Consider the following 22,875-nt stretch of genomic DNA (forward strand, 5'->3'; position numbering starts at 1 on the left):
AACACCATACATGATATCTTCTTCAAATACACTTAAACTCATTTGCTTGTTAGGTCCTGAATGAAACTTGCATTGATTCACTTGGAAGTAAATCAGTAATTACATACAGCCTGTGCTATTTAGCTGTTCTCTAGTAGTATAAGCCTTTTTTAAAAAAACAAAACAAAACAAAAAACAAACACACAAAACAAAACAGAAAAAGAAAAGTAATCTGATTTGGTTTTGGCATGTGATGTATATAGGGTTAGTTAGATTGAGATATTACTGGTGTAAATGAAATTCAGTCTTATTGGTTATACAGTGATCTCATAATGCTGCTGAAGTGAATGTGTCAGGTGTCTTAAAGATTTGTCAGATTTGTATGCATTTGATCACTCCAGAAACAGACAAAAATAGAGTATGGTTGAGATCCAGGGCTGAAGCTGGGAAGGGCTGTGTAATGAAATATTCCAACGGGGACTGGCATTCAGGGACATACACCACTTCAGGGTACTCAGATATAATAAGACCATCCAAGTTTTTTGCAGACATGTCTTCTGCTTTGGAGTAACTGGTCTTGAAATTAACCTGCATGAGTTAGAAACCCTGGCATCCTGTGGAACTTCAGGTGCTAATAGACACCAGTCCTCTAGATCACTTTTGTGAGCTGCTGCTTCTGTTACCTGTATAGAAGAATAACCTAAATAATGCTTACTAAACAGTTGACTTTTTGCTAGTTTGCAACTATTAGTTATGTCGTTGCTGTGAATTGAAAAGGTATGGCTAATTCTAACTAGTATTTCTTCTTTACAGACTACTCTAAAAGCAGAGTGGGGGAAGTTCCAATTAAACTTTTAAAAATGTCTTTGTTGGAGAGCTATTAATATCCAGAAACTTCATCTATTTTTCTGCACTGTGTCTCAAACTTGTGGTTAGGACACCAGTTATTGTGCTTTGATATTTGTTCATCAGCTTCTACGAAGTGACCAAATGCCACCCATGCATTTCTTCATGAACAGGAGTCATGTCACCATAGATACAGACAGAAGAAGTACCTTTTATTTCTGGTTCTGCTGGAGAAAGACCAGAACATGACTGATCATTTAGAAAGTGGATAACAAAGAATGATCTGATGACTAAAACCTGCAGGTGCTCAGCTGGCCTTAGTGACATTTGAGTCACTGGGAAAATGCAGTTCTATAATCACAGAAATAAACCATAAGGAGGGATATCTGAAGGTCATCTTGTCCAAAATCATCACCCAAAGCAAGGCTGACTTAAAAGTTAGATCCAGCTTCAAAGTTACACCATGTTGCACAAGTTTATACTCAGTGAAGATCTGAATAACTCCACGGATGGACTTTCCTCTCTGGACAATTGCTTCAATGCAGAGATTGTACCTCCACTAGCCTGAAAACAGTAGCTTGGGGTAGTTAAGAAAAAATTGCTTACCAGGGCCAGACACTGTTTTGATTGTGGAGAGAAAGCTGAAATCACATGGATTTTTCCTACAAACATTTGTACTGCTGATCTATACATAGTATTTGCTATATGAATGTGCATCATGTTTGCAGAGGGAAGTTTACAGTATTTATGCACAATCTGTAGGTATTGATTGCTGGGAAGTGTAATAATCTATCACGGGAAAATCTTGCCCAGCTCTGGCACACATTCCTTAACATCTAGCATTATACACAATAGGTCTGAGGTGGTGTAAGAAAACAATAAAAAAAATTCTTTAACTGAAGGAAAAAAAGAAAAAGGGTTTCTGAAAATCAAAATTCTCAGTGTAGTAAATCTGATCACTAAAAGGGCCTCTCAAAAAAGCACCTTTCAAGCTGCAATGACCCTACAGAACTTCAGAAATTTAGCATGCAAGATATATTTCCTTAAAGTTTTAGTTTTTTTCAGTTGCCCTGAGCATGCTTAAGGATGCAAGGTTTGTGTTATTTGCGTAGTTCTTAAAAAAAATCCAAACATTTTAAGGTCAGAAGATTTTTTAAAAATAAGAAAGGTCAACATCAGAGCCCTTGAATTTCAATCATTGTAAATGCTTTAGAGAAATCTTTAATACAATCCATAGATACAGTTGCTACTGGCCCATAATAAGGAAGGTTTTTATTAACAAGAAACAGGAATAGATTTTTACTGTTTAAACAGTGGCTTTACTGAATGGCACAGTGGTGATCTATTTACCTATCTGTCAATCCCTCTACCTATCATCTTTCTTAATATACTTTACTGAATCTCAAACACATATGAAAAAAAATGATGGTGCAAGAGACTGTATGCTGCACATGAAGAATTTTTTAAGGGGCCTGATCATGCTGTCATTTCTGATTAAATTTCCTAACAACACCTAAAAAAATTTCTTAAGTTGGAAGATTCGTTTGAATGTCTCAAGCTCTATTACAATATTTTTTCAAGGTTTTTGTCACAGTATTAAGTGAAGGGTCCTGGACAAGGGTCCTGGACAGGTGTCCAGAAATTAGTGGAACATGGCCTCAAATATGCCACTAGTAGTCTTCATTTCCCAAGAGACTCAATACTTTAGAGCTACAGAAAGATAGGATCGGACAACTTTCTAGTTCTTCCATTTTATCTCAAAGGCTGTGTATGATTTTCTGCATGTTCAGTGTTGAATATTCAATGCTTAATATTTTTCTCCTTTCAGAGAGTTCTTATTTTGACTTTTTTCCTCCTTTTTCAATTTATAAGATAGCTTATGTTGATATTAAGAATGATCAGAACAGAATTTAAAACAAAGTAGCAGAACTAAATGATTGTATAATGCTAATTCAGGAATGTTTTCCGATTCAGCTTTTGCATATAGTGTCCTTCATTGTTTGCATGTTGTTTTTTTCAAAAGGTATCTTTCTGCCTTTTCAGTGTGTACATGAAACACTGAAATAGGTGGCACAGAATCACAAGATCACCAAATGGTTGAGGGATCTTGAGATCACCTTGTCCAACCCCACTGCTCAAACAGGGCCACCTAGAGTAGGTGGCCTAGGACCATGTCCAGATGGCTTTTGAAGATCTCCAAACATGGAGACTCCACAACCTTTTTGGGAAGTCCATTCCAGCATTTGACCACCCTTACAGGAAAAATATCTTTTTTGTGTGTTTAAATGGAATTTCCTCTATTTCAGTTGGTGCTCATTGCCTCTCATACTGCTGCTGGATTATACAGAGAAGAGGCAGGCTCTGATCTCTCTGCCCCATTCCCCATCAGATATTTCTACATAGCAATTGGATGATGACCCCTGAGCCTTCTCTTCTCCAGGCTGAACAATCCCAGATCACTCAGCTTCTCCCCTGAGAGATGGCTCAAGCCCTCAGACATCTTCATGGCCCTTCACTGGATTCACTTTGGTATGTTTATGTCTCTGTTATATGGGGAGCCCAGCACTCCAGATGCTTCTCATTGGCTTTGAGTAGAGAGAAAAGATTACGTCTCTTGACTTTCTGGCAACACTGTGCCTAATGCAGCCCAGGAGGCTGTTGGCCTTCCTTGCTGCAAGGGTGCCTTGCTGGCTCATGGTCAACCTAGTTTCCATCAGGAGTCCCAGGTCCTTCTCTGCGAAGTTGCTCTCCAGCAAGTTGGTCTCCAGCCTGTTCTAGCACATAGGGTTATTCCTTCCCAGGTACAGGACTGTCTTTCCCCTTGTTAAACTTTATGAGGTTTCTGCCAGCCCATTTCTCCAGCCTGTTAAGATCTCTCTGGATAAGAGAACAAACATCTGGTGTGTAGAACATTCCTTCCAGTTTTTTATCACCTACAAACTTGCTGAGGGTGCACTATGTCCCAGCATCCAGGTCATTCATGAGGACATTAAATGATGTATTGGCCCTAGTATTGACCTCTTGGGTGCTCCACTAGTGACTGTGTCCCAGCTGGCCTTTGTGCCACAGTTCAGCCAGTTTTCAACCCACCTTACTGTCGTCTTATATAGTATGTGCTTCATCCGTTTGTCAGTGAGGATGTTATTAGAGACAGTGTTGAAAGCCTTACTAAAGCCAAGGTAACTGCTCTCCCCTCATCCACTGAGTCAGTCGTCTCGTCACAGAAGGCTATCAGGTTGGCCATGCATGACAATCCTTATAGAAATCCATGCTGACTATTTCTAGACATCTTCTTGTCCTTAGCATGTTTGGAAATGGCTTCCAGGGTGGTTTGTTCCATCACCTGCCCAGAGATGCTGGGGAGACTGATCAATCTGTAGTTTACAGGATCCTCCTTCTTTTCATTCTTGAAGGCAGGAGTGGCATTTGCTTTTATCCAGTCCTCAGGAACCTCCCCTGGCTGCTGTGACCATTTAGAAATAATTGAGAGTGGCCTCACAGTGACATCCATCACCTTCCTCAGCACTTATGAGTGCAAACTGAACTTATGTCCAATTTGTTTTTATGATCCCTAACCTGATCTGCCTCCACTGAGGGCGTCTTCCTTGCTCCAGACTTTCTTATTGGTCTCAAGAACCTTAAATAACAACCACCTCTACCTATCCTATCCTTTTTGAGTTTGGGTTGTATCCTGTAGGATTCTTCCAAGCACGTCTGTGAACTGGCTGAAGATTTAGTTTTAGAAATTCTTATGCAAGTTAGAAATGGTAAATAGGGAAACTTTATAAACTTTTGTGGGTTTACCTTTTTTTTTTTTTTTTTTTTTTAAGGTTAGTAGATGGCTTTATTTCATTTTATTCTTCCCTGGAGGAACAGTGGTGATTACTGGTAATGAAATGTTGCTAACAAGCACAAGGAATAACATTATAAAATAGTGGAACACAGAAACAAGAGTTTCTGAGATCAGACTACTAGCCTCTGACTTCACTTAATTTAAGATCAAGAACTGAGAATGTTTAGGCACATACAGATTGGTTTTTTTAACTCATATATTTACATAAAAAGAATGATGGTTATTTCAGTGGCTACCTGTCTTTGGTACTAACCAAAACCAGGCCTAAAATATACCTGCCAAAGCCTGCTGGGTAGGATTACCCCTGGAGATACCAGCAGGAACAGAACTGTAACTGAAAACGACTGATCACTTAATCAGAACAAAGGAAGAAAAATAAATCTTCAGTACAGAAGGCTCACATCTGAGACAACAGCTCTATAAACTGGCAAATAAAGACACAAATTGTCATTTGGTGGTGTTCAGCTCATTAGGACATCCAGCTACCAAGCATATATAGGGGGAAGAAAGATAGCAATACTTATAAAACTTGTCCTGAGAATTTTTGTTACCAGTGAGAAGAAATTGTGATATTTGCTATTGAACAACTGTTCTGAATTGCCCTAATTCAACAAAACATCCTTAAACTTGTATAATAAAACCAATCAATTCTCATTACCTTTTTAAAAAGCCTAAGGTAATTGTAGCTTTTAGGTGTCTGGGGATAAACTAGGAAGGAGTTTACAGTTACTTAAAGAGAAAAGGGAGGAAATTCTTGTTTAAGCATCTAGTCATTTTCCCACATCTCAACTCCCAAACCACCATGTTTTAAGCATTATTGTTAAGTATTTTTTAAACAGGTTGTGTATTTTTTATTGTTCATTGTATATTAGAGCCTCAAAAGTATAATTTCTTTACTTCTTTTGTCCTCCATGTATATAGAGCATTGATCGTTACCTATGCTGCTAATGGAGCTTGAAATTACTTTGCTTTCATGTTTGTGTGCTAGCGTGCCTGAAGGTGGCTGAACTTGGAAGAGGATTTGAACCAAGCCCTGCTCCCATACATTACCCATACACCTCTCCAGGACTGTGTGGCTGATCAGAGTTACTTTCTTGAAGCAGCTATGTGGTCAGTCATCTGAATGTGCCCTCAAGCATTTGAGTCATTCTGCCAAATTATATTTTACAATATTTTCCTCTGTGACTTACAATATTTCTTCCTGTATGGATAACATTTGGTGAATTTATATAAATAAGGAGAGTTACTCCTATGACATACATATGATATGGAGCAGGAGTATCAGCCTCTAAACAGTCTTTAATTTGCATTCATTCTTGATTCAGCTTTGGGCTGGACCTGAACAGGGCAATGAAAAATTGGAGGGACAGAGTTTGGGAGTGCTGATGTGGAACACTGTAGCAGGTCCAGCAAACCTACAATGATGTTCTTGTTGAACAGCAATGGTGAGGAAAGGTCCTTTGTTCCTCCACCTCCTGCCTTGGCACCGATTCCACAGGCTGCCCAAGAACCACCACTTTCGGCAGAGTGGTGAACATGGTGGCTATGCAGCTGAAGAGCTGAATCTGCATCGTACTTTTCAGGGAACTCCTGTCCTGGAGCTGCAAACATCCCTGTGTTCTCCTCAGGTATTTTTTTTCCGGTTTCCCCAGGTGGAAATGAACAGCTTTCGTCCACCCATCCCCTCATTCAGCTCTGTCACAGTGCTGCTTAATGTAGTGTAGAATTTTTTATGAAATGCTGCTGGATCTCAAAAAAAAAAAAAAGTCAAGAGATAGTAAGGCATTTATCAAATATGGTAGCAGGGAATGGCATTCAGCTGAATTAAATCCACACATACTATCTAATTCAAAAAGTCATCTGGCAGCCAAGATATCAAACATGTTGAGGAATGGGATTTAAAATTCAAGTGCTTAGTTCTCAATTCTCTTAGGATTTAGGTTTAAGTTGACTGAAGGAGATTTAGGATGACCTAGAGGACCATCAGAGACTAGAATACCAGAGCATTATAGGTGACAAGAGTTGGCCTGAGGCTATTATCTTTTGTTCATGGTGCTAGAAGTGTACAGCCTGGGCACTGAATTTTCAAGAGTTTCAGGTACTTGAAATTCGATTATACACGATAGTTCTTTTAATGATGACTTAATTGTCTTCTTTTTCTTTTCTTTTTTTTTTTCCTGAAATAATGTAATTCTGAGTCTTAAAAAACTTTTTACTATAAATAAGCCCTAGTTTGGGGTGGGAGGGATCTTTGGAAAGGGGCAGTGTTTTTCACAGTGAACGTATCATTCCTATGTATTAATCCAGGGCAACGGGGGGACAGTCCAAAGACAAAAACCACCTGAGTGACACATGCAGAATAACATACGCTACCAAGAATGTACCTTAGCAAATTCAGATCTAAATGTGCCAAGTGTCTGCAGATAAATAAACAAGAAAGTGCTGAGAGCAAAAGTTCCCAGGCACAAAATATTCCTACCCTCCCCTAAAATATGTTAGTGACATTGTACCAATGAGCAGTGGGGCACTGCAAAGAAATCTCTAACATCCAGAAGGGCTGATTTGCTGTTATGTTTGCAACTGAACGGCCCAGCCAAATTCTGCTCCAAGGACTTGGGTCAGACGCAGCATCTCTGTCCTACCAGGAGAGAAAAGTCCCAGAGTCCCACAGAAGAGTTAGGCTTTGATTTCAAATATTCTCTAGAAGCATAAAATCCCTTCTTCCTGCCCTAGGATTGGACCTGGAGACCAATCCCTTCATCCTCTCCACCACCAAGATCACTTTCTTCGTGCTAATGGCTACAGTTTTCTTCAATTACTCCCCCTTAACCCCTCAACTCCCCCAAAAAGAAAAGCAACAACAACAGCAAAAAACCCACGCACAAACACAGATACACAGGTACATACAGACACACATCTCTTCTGGAGCTGTACCTAACTTTCTTTGTAGCTTCTTCATTGCTCTGAAGTCCTTCTGCTGCTGCTGATTTTGGTTGTGACTTCAGTACTTGAGATAGGGATGAAGTGCCTAAAATCTTCTCTTGAACTTTGGTAGTTTGTCCATATTGTGTTTAGATCTTTGGAAACTTCAGGTATCCACATATTAATTGCTGCTTACAATCGCACAGATGCTTAGCATCATTTAGAAACCTTTTAAAAAGACATAACCCTCTCCCTTTCCAGACAGAGTGCTTAATATTAAAGTTGTGACTGTTATTTTGAACTAATAAGTGGACTATGAGTAAACAGTATGAAATGGTGGAAAGCATTAGTCAAATTTACCACTATGCCATTGTTTACAGTCATTTGGTCAAGCTTTTTAATTGAGAGTGTGTTGTGGCAAGTGCATCATAAGGCTACACAACAGCCAGCCTTGCAATGGGTCTTTTCGTTTACTGCAGAAAGCTGTCTGGTTTGGTAATGACAGTCTGTAACATAACACGCGATGTGGTAAGCCCTTTCAATTATTTTGGAACTTAAGAAGACAGTTATCACAAATGCTTTTGAGATGGGCACAGATCTGGTAGTTGATGGGTTTTATTTATGTGTTTGTTTGTTTGTTTGTTATTTAACAAATCTCTCAGAAGAGTTTCCTTACACTTTATCTGTCAAGCACAGAGATCTGGTATTTCAGCAGTGTGGGGAAACAATGCAGACACTCAGCCTTGCTGATGCCAGACAAAAAATTTCATGACATGTTCAAACTAGTTTTATAGAAGGAGACCAGGAATTTCAAGAATAAATCAGCATATACGCTTGAATGACAGGTGTATCTGTAAAAATAGAATTTCTTAGTGTTTGAAAATTTCTATCAAGTCCCTTTCAGTTCAGATATAAAAAAGCCAAATGTAGACTGCGTAGTTAATGAAGCCTATTTTTGTTCTCTTTTCATGCACTTTCCATGTATGGATTTTCAACCATCTTCTTGGCTAAAAATTTGTTTCTTAAGCAAGCATCATGCCCTTTTCAGGGAAGATCAAAATCCACTGTCACCTTCATAACCAAATCTCCCTTGGGTTTCTGTTCAGCTTTAAAACTTTCATTCTTCCATGCCTGTCCAGAATGTAACGATAGTGACAAAGGATGAGGAAAAGGCTGAAGTACTTAATGTCTTCTTTGCCTCAGTCTTTAATAGTAAGACCAGTTGTTCTCCGGGTACCCAGCCCCTCAGCTGGAAGACAGGGATGGGGAGCAGAATGAAGCCCCCATAATTCAAAGGGAAATGGTTAGCGACCTGCTACACCACTTAGACACACACAGGTCTATGGGCTTGGATGGGATCCACCCATGGGCACTGAGGGAGCAGGCAGAGGTGCTCACCAAGCCCCTTTCCACCATTTATCAGCAGTCCTGGCTAACTGGGGAGGCCCCAGTTGACTGGAAGTTAGTGTCACAACCCATGCTGGACAGACCAGGGAGGAATTGTGGTGAGATCAGAATTCCTTGGGCTAAATTAAGGTGAAACAACACCAAATGATGAGTGAAACATTTTTTTCATGGCAGAAGCAGCCTGAACTTGGGAGGCATAACAGTAGGTGGCGTGGTCTCTCACAACAGGAATTGGCGTGAAACTACTTCAGTAAACCATGTATCCTGTGGTAACCATATACATCAATTCAGGGAATGAGAGCCCTCCCGTTGGGTCACAAGATTCAGAGTGGACCCCCTTGCTTTCTAGACACCTCAGAGAAGAGCCTAGGGGCGGCTGAGTCCACTCCTAGTCCCAGACTTGGTCAATAGTTTTATGTCTAAAGGGGTGAGGTGTAGGAGTTATGGAAAAGAGGAAAGAGAGAGCAAGACAGAGAGAGAAAGAGGAAAAGAAAAGAGAAAGGTTTCCCAGGTCCTAGGTCCAGCCAGCCTAGAGGTCCAGTTCCAGGGGACATGCACACGTGGGGCTTCAGTTTGTGTCCTTTTATCTTCACCTTGCCCCTCCTTTAGGAGAACACTCAAACTCATTAGGCTAATTAGGTGTCATATACGGTTTGTGCTTTCAGAACCTTTGGGAAATGGGTTGGTGGGCTTGGGGTCGTTTGGGGAGTAACTTCTCCTTCCCTGCAGACATGACCATTGCCTGATCTTTGGCCATGCATGGTGAGCTGCCCTGCTCAGCACATCAGAACACAGAACATGGAGCTGTGCACCCTCTGGCACGCCCTCCCTGTCCTGGCTGGTGTTCTGGGCTGGTCTGTGCTGATGGGCCTGTTTTCACCTGTGGTTCATTGTTATGCAGGGTTTGTCTTTAAGCAGAACTTGCCCTACCACATGTTTGAGACATTAACTCTTTCAGGCTCTCACAGTTAGCTAATGTGATGCCCATCTACAGGAAGGGTGGGAGGGAAGATCCAGGGAACTACAGGCCTTGCAGTCTGACCTTGGTGTCAGGGAAGGTTATGGAGGACATCATCCTGAATGCCATCACATGGCATGTGCAGGACAACCAGGTGATCAGGCTCAGCCAGCATGGGTTGATGAAATGTAGGTCCTGCTCGACTAACCTGATCTCCTTCTAAGACAAGGTGACCCATTTAGTGGATGAGGGAAACACTGTAAATGTTGTCTACCTAGACTTTAGTAAACCTTTGACTCTGTTTCCCACAGCATTCTTCTGGAGAAACTGGCTGCTCATGGGTTGGACAGGCATACTCTTCACTGGATAAAAAACTGGCTGGATGGCCAGGCCCAAAGAGTTGTGGTGAATGCAGTTAAATCCAGTCGGCAGCTGGTCACAAGTGGTGTTTCCCAGGGCTCAGTATTGGAGCCAGATCTGTTTAATACCTTTATCAATGATCTGGATGACAGGATCAAGTGCACCCTCAGTAAGTTTTGCAGATGACACCAAGTTGGGTGGGAGTATAGATCTGCTTAAGGGCAGGAAGGCTCTACAGAGATATCTGGACAGGCTGGATCGATGGGCCTGATGTACTTAAGAAAAGACGTACTTGAGAAGTGATGTACTTAAGGAGTGATTTACCGAATAAAACCACAAAGGTCTTGTGAAATAAGATACCTTTTGTATACACAAGGCATGCCTTGCTAAGGACTGGACCCCTGAAGGAGAACTACAAGACTGGTAAGAAGGGAACATCCTACCCCAGGAGGTTCTCAGAAGTTGAAAAATTGCTAATAGGCATGAAGTCAGCAAAAATCTTTGAATAACTAGAGGAATGGTAAAGGCTGCAGGGGGAGATCACGACCACCGACTCAATTCAGGACCAAAAAACTTATCCCCCCCACTCTCCTTGAGCATGCGCTGTAGAATATAATAACACCGTACCTTTAGCTGGAAGCGGGGAAACTTTAACCCAATAGAAACTTACTAGATAAGTGACTACCAGTAATAGTTTTGGGGAAGAACTTTGGAAATTGAATATGTATAACTGAACTGTATAAATTGCTTGCCCGTTTAGGCATGAGGTGTGCTAGCTTTGTGGATTACCACCTAGCCCCCATCTTTGCGCAAACATGCATTGGAATAAAATACCTCTGCTCTATGTGTATATTGACGTTTCGCACACCGGGTAAACGACGCCACTTGTGGGACAACAGGCCAAGGCCAATTGTATGAGGTTCAAAAAGGCTTAGTGCTGGGTGTAATGAACGGGTTACCTTTGTTCATGAAATCGCATGTGGAGGTAGGGATATTCTTCACTTATCTAAGACCATGAGTACCGATGATTAGCATATGTAGAGAAACGTTTACAGAGCATGAATGGGACTTGAGTCACCTAAAGAACAGCTGAGGAAGACTTCCGCCTTCATCCCAACAACCACCAGAAGGCAAATTACGACCACTTAACACCTGATGGCACAAGATACCGAAGATACCAGCCAGCCATCACGTATCAGGGACTAAAAAGACTGTATAAATAAAGAGGCTCTTCCCCTGTTTGGGTGCGAGCTTGTGGCGGAGCACTGTCTCCCCGGCCGCCCAGCGCTGTTTTGCTCTTTTATCGCTTGCTAATAAATTCGATCTTTTATTTAATACAAATTGGCTCCTCCAATTTGTCACGAGCGTCTATAACACTGGGTCCTGCACTTGGGTCAGAACAAACCCATGCAACACTACAGGCTTGGGGAAGAGTGGTTGGCAGGCTGCCTGGCAGAAAAGGGCATGGGGGTGCTGGTTGACAGCCAGCTAAATATGAGCCAGCAGTGTGCCCAGGTGGCCAAGAAGGCCAATAGCATTCTGGCTTGTATCAGCAATAGTGTGGCCAGCAGGACTAGGGAAGTGATCATCCCCCAGTACTCAGCACTGGTGAGGCTGCATCTCAAATACCATGTTCAGTTTTGGGCCTTTCACTACAAGACAGACATTGAGGTGCTGGAGCATGTCCAGAGAAGGGCAATGAAGCTGGTGAAGGGTCTAGAGCACAAGTCTTATGAGGAGCAGCTGAGGCAGCTGGTGCTGTTTAGTCTAGAGAAGAGGAGGCTGAGGGGAGACCTTATCACTCTCTACAACTACCTGAAGGGGGGTTGTAGCTGGGTGGGGGTTGGTCTCTTCTCCCAAGTAACAAGTGATAGGATGAGAGGAAATGGCCTCAAGTTGCGGCAAGGGAGGTTTAGGTTAGATATTAGGTAAAATTTCTTTACTGAGAGGGTTGTCAGACATTGGAACAGGCTGCCCAGGGAAGTGGTTGAGTCACCACCCCTGGAGGTGTTTGAAAGACTTGTAGATGTGGCACTTAGGGACAGGATTTAGTAGTGGACTTGGCAGTGCTAGGTTAATGGTTGGACTCATGATCTTAAAGGTCTTTTCGAACCTAAATGAGTCTAGAATTCTATGACAATATAATTATGACATTAACCTTTTTTCTTTTCCTTAATATTACCTTTTAAACCCTACTATCTTTCTAACTTTTAGAAATGCTAATATCTCAGGAAATGCCTGCTAAGCAGACTTGTTAATGACACAGTGCTTAGCCAGTGCTAAGTCATTCCTTAACACATTTTGATGGAAAACAACTCCTTCCCTCAAAGATCTGCATTGTACACTGAATGTAGCAATTAGGATCAAATTTCCATACATTAATAAACATATGTTAGACTGCCGTATGAAAAAACAAAAGTGTATAAATTGATTATACTGGTTCCAGTTGAAACAGATGGTAATCTGACATTTTGAGATAATAAGTGACATTTATATTTCTTTGCTCATGACTTGGAAGGACAGCCTGATAGGCAATAAAAAATTGCCATCATTGCCTTCCTCTTTGCCTTTCTTTACCTGAACATCTACTTAAAATCTCCCAGCAGTTGTGGAAAAAAATCCGCCAAAACCAAGCCAACCCCCCCATTTTTTTTTCCCAAAGTGGGAAATAAAATAAACTGGACAACTTTTCTCTAAATATATATTTCAGTTCTTAGACTCCTCTCTGATTTGCACCCTTTGACACATAAATCACTTATATAGTGATCACTTTTACCATGGGTACAGAAATCATACTACTGAAGGATTTTAGCCTTATTTACAAGCCTTTTAAAGATCAAAGAATTATTTACATCCGTGAGAGTTACCTCTTTTAAAACTTCCATTTCCTGTTAAAGAATTACTTCTGCAGACCAACTGATTTTATATCTAGTATTCATAGCATTGTAATAAAAGTCAGGTACATTAATAATAAACAGAAGGGAAAAAACACATTTTACCTTCAATTGAGGGAATTATGTGTCATGATTAGAGCTTGTACCTCCCTGCTAATATGCAGTAGAGACAATACCCCCCCTTAGTAAGGTCATAAAAAGTGAAAAATCAAAGGTGAGTTTGGCTGGACTCCTAAAATGGAACAGGTATCTGTGATGGAAGGTGTTGGTTTCCTTTATCTGCACACTGACATTGTCTTTCTTGTCAAGGAAATTAATGAGAAAGAGATCATCTTTAATAGAAGGAATGCAATTTTGATCAGTCAGTTCTGTCCACTGCCCTAGCTGTCGAAATAGCACATGTTGAGACAAGGGGAGTCAAAAGAATCTCAGTAGACATAATATAGGGGGATGAAAGATGATGTTTAGCGCTTACATTGTTGAAATTAGCTGACATAGAGACAGTCCTTGATAAGAAGAGCTGGTCCTAAGAACCAGCCAATGAGGCAGAGACAGTTCCTGATAAGAAGCAGGAGCTGGCTCCAAGAGCCAGCTAAGACTGGTCTTGTGGCTTGGGTGAATACCAAGAAATCACTGAGCCTGCGCAAGAAGAAAGGTTACTAGCGGTGACGGAGTCATCTATCTTCATCTCTGCAACCACCAGACGACCACCATAAACAGGCACTGCACAAGCGCAGTTGAGAGGAGACTATGGAAATGACCTCTCGGAGCTAATTTCAATATGAAGCAGGGATAGGTCATGCATATGTATAGGCGTATTGTGAATATGTAACACTTGACTGTATAAACTTGAAACTAACTGCTGAGTCAGGCGCACACGACTTTGGTGGGACTACCCCCGTGCTGCCCAGCGCTGAATAAACATACCTACTTTACCATCTCACTGATTGTGGAGTCCGTTTCCGCACGTCAGTTTGGCGAGCCAGCCAGGAGACTCTCTGCTCGGCTGCGGGACCGACTGCAGAGCGGACGCCCCTCGGCGCGCCCCGAGCACTTTCCTCGGAGGGGCCTCCGCTGCCAGCCGCTCACCGCGGGAGCAGACAACGACCTCCTGAAGCCGCGGACCAAACGGTATGTTTCACAGAGGGAGCCTGTAAAGGTACAGGCCGGGGCAGCTGATAAATCGCACAGAGATGTCTGGCGTGCAGCAGAGTCCCCGTATGGGAGGAGGGTACCCTGTAGGGTAAAAAAGGGGGATTTGCTGACCGATAGAGCGGCCGCTAGCGATCTTGGAGGTAGATCAAGCAAATCCGGGGTGACCGCTGCATCCCAGTATCGGGAGCCAGGACGGACCTGTCGATGACTGGTATATAAGAGTCAGGAGAAGGGTAAGCGGACCCCCTTGCAATTGCGCTTGGTTTACTTTTGCAGCTGCTGAAAGGTTGTCAACTGGAGCGATGATTGTATGATGTGAATGTTTGGAAGTTTATGTTAAAGATTTTGTGAGGGTGTGTGGAAATGATATGTTGAAATTTATAGGTGTATGTATGTTTGTTAATGTGTGAATGTCTTTACGTCTTAATAGGGGTGATTCTCTGTTTTGTATGTGGGCTTGCAACTGGACTATATAATAGCAATTAGCATCCGGCTTGGGTTTTGTTGAAGTGTAAATCTTGTGGGAGGAGGTGGTACTGTACATCTAACAGACGGAAACCAGACTGCCTTGAGTGTTTTCCCAAATTCCACACTTCTATGATGGGAAACAATCAAGGAGGAGTATTGAGGAAGAGTCCTTTGGGTTGTGTAATTGCCCACTGGAAAGATATTGTTGGGACCGGAGGTACGGAAAGTAAAAAGAACCTTATTAAATACTGCAATCAATGGTGGCCATTGTATAAGTTAGAAGGTGACGCTAAGTGGCCACTTAATGGGTCAATAGATTATAATACTCTATTACAACTAATGCTGTTTTTAAGGAGAGAAGGAAAATGGGATGAGGTTTCGTATGCAGACATGTTTTTCACCCTCCGAAACCATCTGGAGTGGCAAAGGGACTGTGGAATGGTACCCCCACAGGACCCCATGGTGCTTGCACTTGAGTGAGAGAACAACAAGGAGCTTAGAGGTAACTGAGGCGGTGTTGTTCGGCATGTAGTATTGGACAAAGATGTACTAAGGCAAATAAAATCCATCAGGTACCAGAACAAGATCTAACTGACTTGTTTAAGCCTCCCCCTCGATCACAGGAACAGGATGCAGACTCGGATAGAACTCCAACCCCTCCGAACAGCCCTGTATCTTCCCGTACTAGGAAGAAAACTACCTCAACAGCTTTACAAGCACCTCTCCGAGAGGCAGTGGGGCCGGATGGGGGGACGATGTTAATCAAAGTACCCTTTTCTACTGCTGACCTAGTGGAATGGAAAAAGGTTGCAAAAGATTATAGGAGTGATCTGATAGGTGTAACTAAGCATTTCCAATTTATTGTAAAACAGCATAACCCTGATTGGAAGGATATACAGCTATTACTGGAATATATGACTGAGACAGAGAAAGAGCTGATTTTAAAAACAGCAGGGAATCTTGCTGAAGACCATTATAAGATTACAGGAGGGGACATTAAGGAATATTTCCCTCTCCAAGACCCAAAGTGGGATGTTAATAGATCTGCACATATGGAAAGATTGCAGGGGTATCAGGAGTGGATTGCAAAAGGAATGGAGAGAGCAATCCCCAAAACTATAAATTGGTCAGCTTTATATGCAGTTAAACAGAGTCCTTCCGAGTCTCCATCTGAATTCCTGGATCGACTGAGGGTTGTAATGCGCTGCAGCACACTGCTAGATCCTGGGTCAGAGGTAGGAATACAACAATTAGTCTCCCTGTTTTTGGGTCAATCTACAAGGGATATAAGGCGTAAACTTCAGAAATTACGACCTACAGAGAGTAGTAATTTAGAAACATTGTTGGATGAAGCATGGAGAGTATTTAGTAACAGAAAGGAAGGATATAGGCAAGGGCAAAAGAAATTACTGGCTGTTATCCAGGAAGAAAGAGGAAGAGGGCCTAGACGAGACTTGCCCCGACTGGGCAAGGATCAATGTGCTTTGTGTAAGAAATTCGGTCATTGGAAAAAGGAATGCCCAAGGAACAAGGAGGATCAGAGGGCTCAAACAGGAAGAACGGTAGCCCATGTGAAGGGAGATTGACGGGAACCTGGGGAATCTACCCTAGCGGATCCACTGGTTATAATTAAGCTAGGGAAAACACAACAAGAGGTAGAATTTTTGGTAGATACAGGAGCAACATACTCGGTTCTGAATCAAGCTTTGATGCCTCTGGGAGATGATTATGTCATGGTGAAAGGAGCGACTGGCCAAAGTGAAAAGGCATATTTTTGTAAACCTTTAGAATATAAATTAGGAAAACAGTGGGGCATTCATAAATTTTTATGTATGCCCAACTCCCCAAAGGCACTTTTGGGAAGGGACTTGTTGGAACAATTGGGAGCAAAAATTGTATTCAAAAAGGAAGAAATTACTCTGGAGGTAAAAGATCAGCAATATGTTCAAATATTGAGCCTAACCTTAACCAGTCTCCCCCTAGAAGGAAGCATTAACGAGGACATCTTAAACCAAGTGCACCCGGGGGTATGGGCTACTGATGCACCTGGAAGAGCGAAAAGTGCTCCACCTGTTGAAGTTAGGATCAAGGAAGGCCAAAAGCCGGTAAGAATTAAACAATATCCCCTAAAGAAGGAAGACAGAGAAGGAATCCGGCCAGTGATAGAAAAATTTTTGCAATTGGGATTATTAAAAGAATGTGAGTCTGAATTCAATACCCCTATATTACCTGTTCGGAAGCCCGATGGGTCATAACGGGTGGTCCAAGACTTACGGGCGGTGAATAAGATAACTGAAGATCTTTACCCAGTAGTGGCAAACCCATATACCCTGTTGACTGTATTAACACCTGAATTGACTTGGTTTACTGTTTTAGATTTGAAGGATGCCTTCTTTTGCCTCCCTCTCCATGAAGCCAGCCAAAAATTATTTGCATTTGAATGGGAAAACCCCAAAAGTGGTCGAAATACCCAGCTCACTTGGACGGTGTTGCCACAAGGATTTAAGAATAGTCCTACCATTTTTGGCAATCAGCTTGCAAAAGACTTAGAATCCTGGGAAGCCCCGTCTGAGGAGGGGAAGCTGTTGCAGTACGTGGATGATATCCTGATCGCCACCAAAACAGGGAAAGATTGTATGATGTGGACGGTGAGTCTGTTAAATTTTCTGGGACTCCGGGGGTACCGCGTATCCAAGAAAAAGGCACAGGTAATGCAACGCAAAGTGAATTATTTGGGCTATGAAATTAGTGCGGGACAAAGAACTTTGGGACAGGCCCGTAAAGAGGCAATATGTCAAACTCGGAGACCTCAGACAGTAAAAGAGTTATGGACTTTTCTGGGAATGGCAGGGTGGTGCCGACTGTGGATCTATAATTATGGATTGCTTGTTAAACCACTGTATGCGTTGACAGCCACTGAGCAGAAACACCTTGAGTAGAACAAGGAGACCGAACGAGCCTTTGAACTATTGAAAAAGGCTTTGATGTCGGCCCCGGCCTTAGGACTCCAGATGTGAGTAAGCCATTCCTTCTTTACTCCCATGAGAAGCAGGGCATTGCCCTGGGAATATTAGCACAAAACCTAGGTCCATATCGACAGGCAGTTGCCTACTTCTCTAAGCAGTTAGACACGACTGCAAAAGGTTGGCCTGGATGCCTGCGGGCGGTTGCGGCTGTGATACTGAATATACAGGAAGCCTGAAAGTTTACTCTGGGCCAGAAAATGACTGTTCTGGTGTCTCACACAGTGTCAGCAGTACTGGAAGCAAAAGGTGGACATTGGCTCTCTCCACAAAGATTCCTGAGATATCAAGCTATATTGGTAGAGCAGGATGATGTGGAGATTGTAGTCACTAACATTGTTAACCCAGCTTCTTTTCTCAGTGGGAACACAGGAGAACCTGTACATCATGACTGTTCGGAAACCATTGAAGCAACATACGCCAGTCGCCCAGACCTGAAAGACAGCCCCATGGAAAACAGGGAAACGTGGTTCACAGACGGAAGCAGTTACATCCTAAATGGTAATCGACATGCGGGGTATGCCGTCACCACCAGCCAAGAGGTAATAGAATCAGGGGCTTTGCCCATGAACACTTCTGCACAGAAGGCAGAAATAATTGCTCTAACCCGCGCCCTGGAGTTGGCCCAGGGCAAAGTTGTGAACATTTATACAGACTCAAAATATGCCTTTGGAGTTGTACATGCACATGGAGCAATTTGGAAGGAGAGAGGACTACTGAGTTCTCAAGGGAAAAATATCAAACACGCAGAAGAAATTCTGAAGTTACTGGAAGCTGTCCAACTCCCTAAGAAAGTAGCAATTATGCATATTAAGGCACACCAGAAAGTGAGCTCAGATTTGGAAAAAGGGAACGAGCTGGCGGACAGAGAGGCAAAACAAGTGGCCAAAACAAAGGTAAAAACAGAAGGGGCTTTAATTCCGGATAGGCAGATCTCCCTAGAAGGTAAGCCAGAATACACCAAGGAAGATCAGAAGCTCATTACAGATTTAGAAGCGTCATATAATGAGGAAGGGTGGGCTCATACCCCACAAGGAAAGCTAATCGTTCCCTCTTGCTTATTATGGCATTTGATACGGGAGGAACATAGGAAAAGACATTGGGGAACAGAGGCTCTGTATAATCATTTGATAAGAGAAATTGTGGCTAGAAATTTATACACCACGGTGAGACAGGTGACTCAACAGTGTGATCTTTGCCTCCAGACTAATCCTAAGAATACCCCCAAGCCAGAAATGGGCCAGATTGGAAGAGGCAATGGGCCTGGACAACTATGGCAAATTGATTTTACAGAACTTCCAAGAAAAGGGGGGTATCGCTATTTATTGGTATTAACTGATACCTTTTCAGGTTGGCCAGAAGCATTCCCAACAAGAACGGCTAAAGCTCGGGAGGTAACTAAAATACTAGTACAAGAAATAATACCACGTTTTGGGGTTCCAGCAACCATATCCTCTGACAGAGGACCACATTTTGTCTCAAAAATAGTACAACAAATTAGCCGCCATTTAGGTATAGATTGGCAGCTTCATACTCCATATCACCCCCAGTCGAGTGGTCAAGTGGAAAAAATGAACCACTTAATCAAACAGCAAATTGTGAAATTAGGACAAGAAGCAAATTTGACATGGCCTCAGTCTCTCCCTTTAGCCCTTCTGCATATACGAACAAGACCAAGGGCGAAAGAAGGACTGAGCCCCTTTGAAATTCTGTATGGACAACCCTATGGGATACAGAGAGGGGTGTCTGTACAAGCGGGGGATGAAATTATGACTTCTTACATGGTAGCATTAGGTAAGCAACTTAATAAAATCAGGAAGCATGTGGTAGGGACTCGAGGGAGAGGTTTGGATGGGCCTGTACATAATATACAACCAGGAGATTATGTGTATATAAAGTCTCTTACAGAAAAAACTCTGGAGCCGCAGTGGGAAGGACCATTTCAAGTATTACTTACCTCCTTCACCGTGATTAGGATCAAGGAACAGAGCACCTGGATCCATCACACTAGGGTGAAGAAGGCACCCAAAGGACAATGGACTTCACAAGAAAAGGGACCTTTGAAGCTCAAATTTGTAAGACATTGATTGTCATGCTCCTCAGTTGGACCTTGCCCAAGGGACAGGCTTGGGATCGAAATACTTACTTAAATATGACAGAGAGTATCTCAAAAGTACTAAATTTATCAGATTGTTGGGTATGTAATCCCCTTCCTCAGGGGAACATGGAACTCCCCTTTCTTGGAGTCCCAACCACAAATTGGACATCTCTTATTAAAGATGGGCCAGACAGGAATGGATTATGCCTTTATGGAAAGGTAAATACCCAGTGTCGCGTCCCAGAGTTGGAGCGACTCAGGTTCGTGGATTTCCTTTGTCAGAATTAAGGTGAAACGACACCAGGGGAGTTCAAACAACAATCAACATTTATTCAACCTAGATAACCTTGCCCAAGTACAAGTGAACTTATCAATATGAACCTTGCAACATGTCGTTAAGCCGCTGTTTGAGAAGAGAAGGGAAGTATAGAAAAATGAAATGGAAAAAGGAACATGAAGCTGTGTCAGAAGGAGAGCCCTCCCATTGAGTCACGAGGTTCAGAGCAGACCCCCTTGCTTTCTGGACTCCTTCTCAGAGAGGAGCGCAGGGGCGGCTAGATCCACTCCTAGTCTCAGACTTGGTCAACGGTTTATGTTTAAAAGGATGAGGTGTAGGGACTGTGGAAAAGAGAGAAGGAAAAGAGGGAGGGAGAGAAAGAGAAAGAAAGAAAGAAAGAAAGAGAGAAGAAAAGGGTTTCACCAGTCCTGGGTCCAGCGTTGGTCCAGCCAGCGTAGAGATCCAGTTCCGGAGGGCGCGCGCTGAGAACTCGTTCTCCCTTCTTTTATAGCGTGTTAGTCGATGGTCTCAACATGTGCAGTCCCGTTCCCGGGGTTCTCTGGAATCGGTCGTAGAGCTTTTGGGGGGGGTTCATTGCAGAGTTGCCTCTCTTTTTCTGCTGGCATGACCGCTTAAGATAGAAGCACAGTCCCATCCTCCGTCGGGCCTCCTCCTCCAGGCACATATGCTGTGCTCCTTCTTCTGGTCACTTAAGATAAGGAATTGCGGCTTTGGAGAAGCGCGGTCCCACCCTCCAGGGGGCCCTCTCCTCCGGCCACATTGTCCTGTTCACAAAACTCCAGTGTTTTTACAGAGGCCATTTTCTCCACCAAAGTTCTTTAACGAATGTTTGAGACATTGACTATAATTTGTCCGACCGTCACACCCAGCGGGGACCCAGCTTTGATCTGGAGGTACCTGACCCTAAAGAGGTCTTAATTACTGGCCATTGCTTAAATATTACTGATAATATTTGGGGAGACATGGATAATTGTAGCCTTGCAGAAAATCTGGGAACTTTTGATAAAGGAAAATTAGAACGTCTTGGACTGAACTTAACTATCAGTTTCTATTATATCCGGAAACCAAAGAGGGGGCCAGAAAAGAAGGGGCAAGAACAAGATAGAAGGGAAACACATCTCGGTCCAAGATGCAACACAGGGCCCGGATACTGGTGGCTCTGTGGGGATGGCAGGGCCAGAAAGAGTTTACCCCAGAACTGGAAGGGACACTGTTCGGGGTACCTTGCACCTCAGATCAGTATATTCGAGGGAGCTTCGCCTCCCCGAGGGTTTTTGAGAACACCTTGGCTCTGTGTAAAACGGACCGAAAACCCACTAATTATTCGAGGTACTAGGTACCATAGTTTTGTCCGATGGCTAATCCCCTCTTTAGGGGTAAGCGAGTTGGAGAAAGCTATCGTGAATATATCTGCTACATTAGAGGTTATAGAAAAAGCTACAATTGATGCAATTCAAGGGCTGCAACTGGAAATACAATCCCTAAGTAAAGTAGTACTCCAAAACAGAATGGGATTGGACATGCTTTTAGCAAAAGAAGGGGGCTTATGTGTAGTTATAAACCAAACCTGCTGTACCTATATCAATCAAAACCAACGAATTGAAACAGATGTTGAAGAGATATGGGAAAAGACTAGAATACTACATGAAGCTTCCCAAGATGACACTTCTTGGGACTTGACAGACATATTAGAAAAATTAACCTCCTGGTTGCCAGATTTGACATGGTTGAAGCAATTGTTTGTCACTATAATAATCATTATTCTCTTGTCTGTGGTTCTTGGCATAGTGGTTTGATGTGGCTTTTTGTGCTGTAGGAGTACAGGAGACTCTTAAAGTGAATGGAAAAAGAATCAGTTACGAGGAAAACTCGAGACCAACAAATACTTTGAGAGGATGCTAGATAGGGAGATAATGTATTAGAAGTACTAGGATTAGATATAGTAAAAGAATTTACTATTTTCTAGAAAAGGGGGGACTGAGACAAGGGGAGTCAAAAGAATCTCAGTAGACATAATATAGGGGGATGAAAGATGATGTTTAGCGCTTACATTGTTGAAATTAGCTGACATAGAGACAGTCCTTGATAAGAAGAGCTGGTCCTAAGAACCAGCCAATAAGGTAAAGACAGTTCCTGATAAGAAGCAGGAGCAGGCCCCAAGAGCCAGCTAAGACTGGTCTTGCGGCTTGGGTGAATACCAAGAAATCACTGAGCCTGTGCAAGAAGAAAGGTTACTAGCGGTGACGAAGAGGAGTCATCTATCTTCATCTCTGCGACCACCAGACGACCACCATAAAGAGGCACTGCACAAGCACAGTTGAGAGGAGACTATGGAAATGACCTCTCGGAGCTAATTTTAATATGAAGCGGGGACAGGTCATGCATATGTATAGGCGTATTGTGAATATGTAACACTTGACTGTATAAACTTGAAACTAACTGCCGAGTCGGGCGCGCACGACTTTGGTGGGACTACCCCCCATGCTGCCCAGCGCTGAATAAACATACCTACTTTACAATCTCACTGATTGTGGAGTCCGTTTCCGCACATCAATGTGGAGTTTGGGACAAGCTAAAACGTGCTCTATAAAGCAGGTATAAGGGAGCTGGCTTA

General features: G+C 42.7%; 1 long non-coding RNA gene across 1 annotated transcript; it reads right to left on the bottom strand.

The window, feature by feature from the left end:
* Nucleotides 1-1,111: 1,111 nt before the first annotated feature.
* Nucleotides 1,112-22,224, bottom strand: LOC121232681. The gene is made up of 4 exons (XR_005931583.1): nt 22,138-22,224; nt 13,854-13,858; nt 5,264-5,270; nt 1,112-1,122 (listed from the first exon to the last, which is right to left on the bottom strand). It is a non-coding gene; the product is annotated as an uncharacterized LOC121232681 (long non-coding RNA).
* Nucleotides 22,225-22,875: the final 651 nt, after the last annotated feature.

Source organism: Aquila chrysaetos, chromosome Z (assembly GCF_900496995.4).
Source record: "Aquila chrysaetos chrysaetos chromosome Z, bAquChr1.4, whole genome shotgun sequence".
Taxonomy (NCBI): Eukaryota; Metazoa; Chordata; class Aves; order Accipitriformes; family Accipitridae; genus Aquila; species Aquila chrysaetos.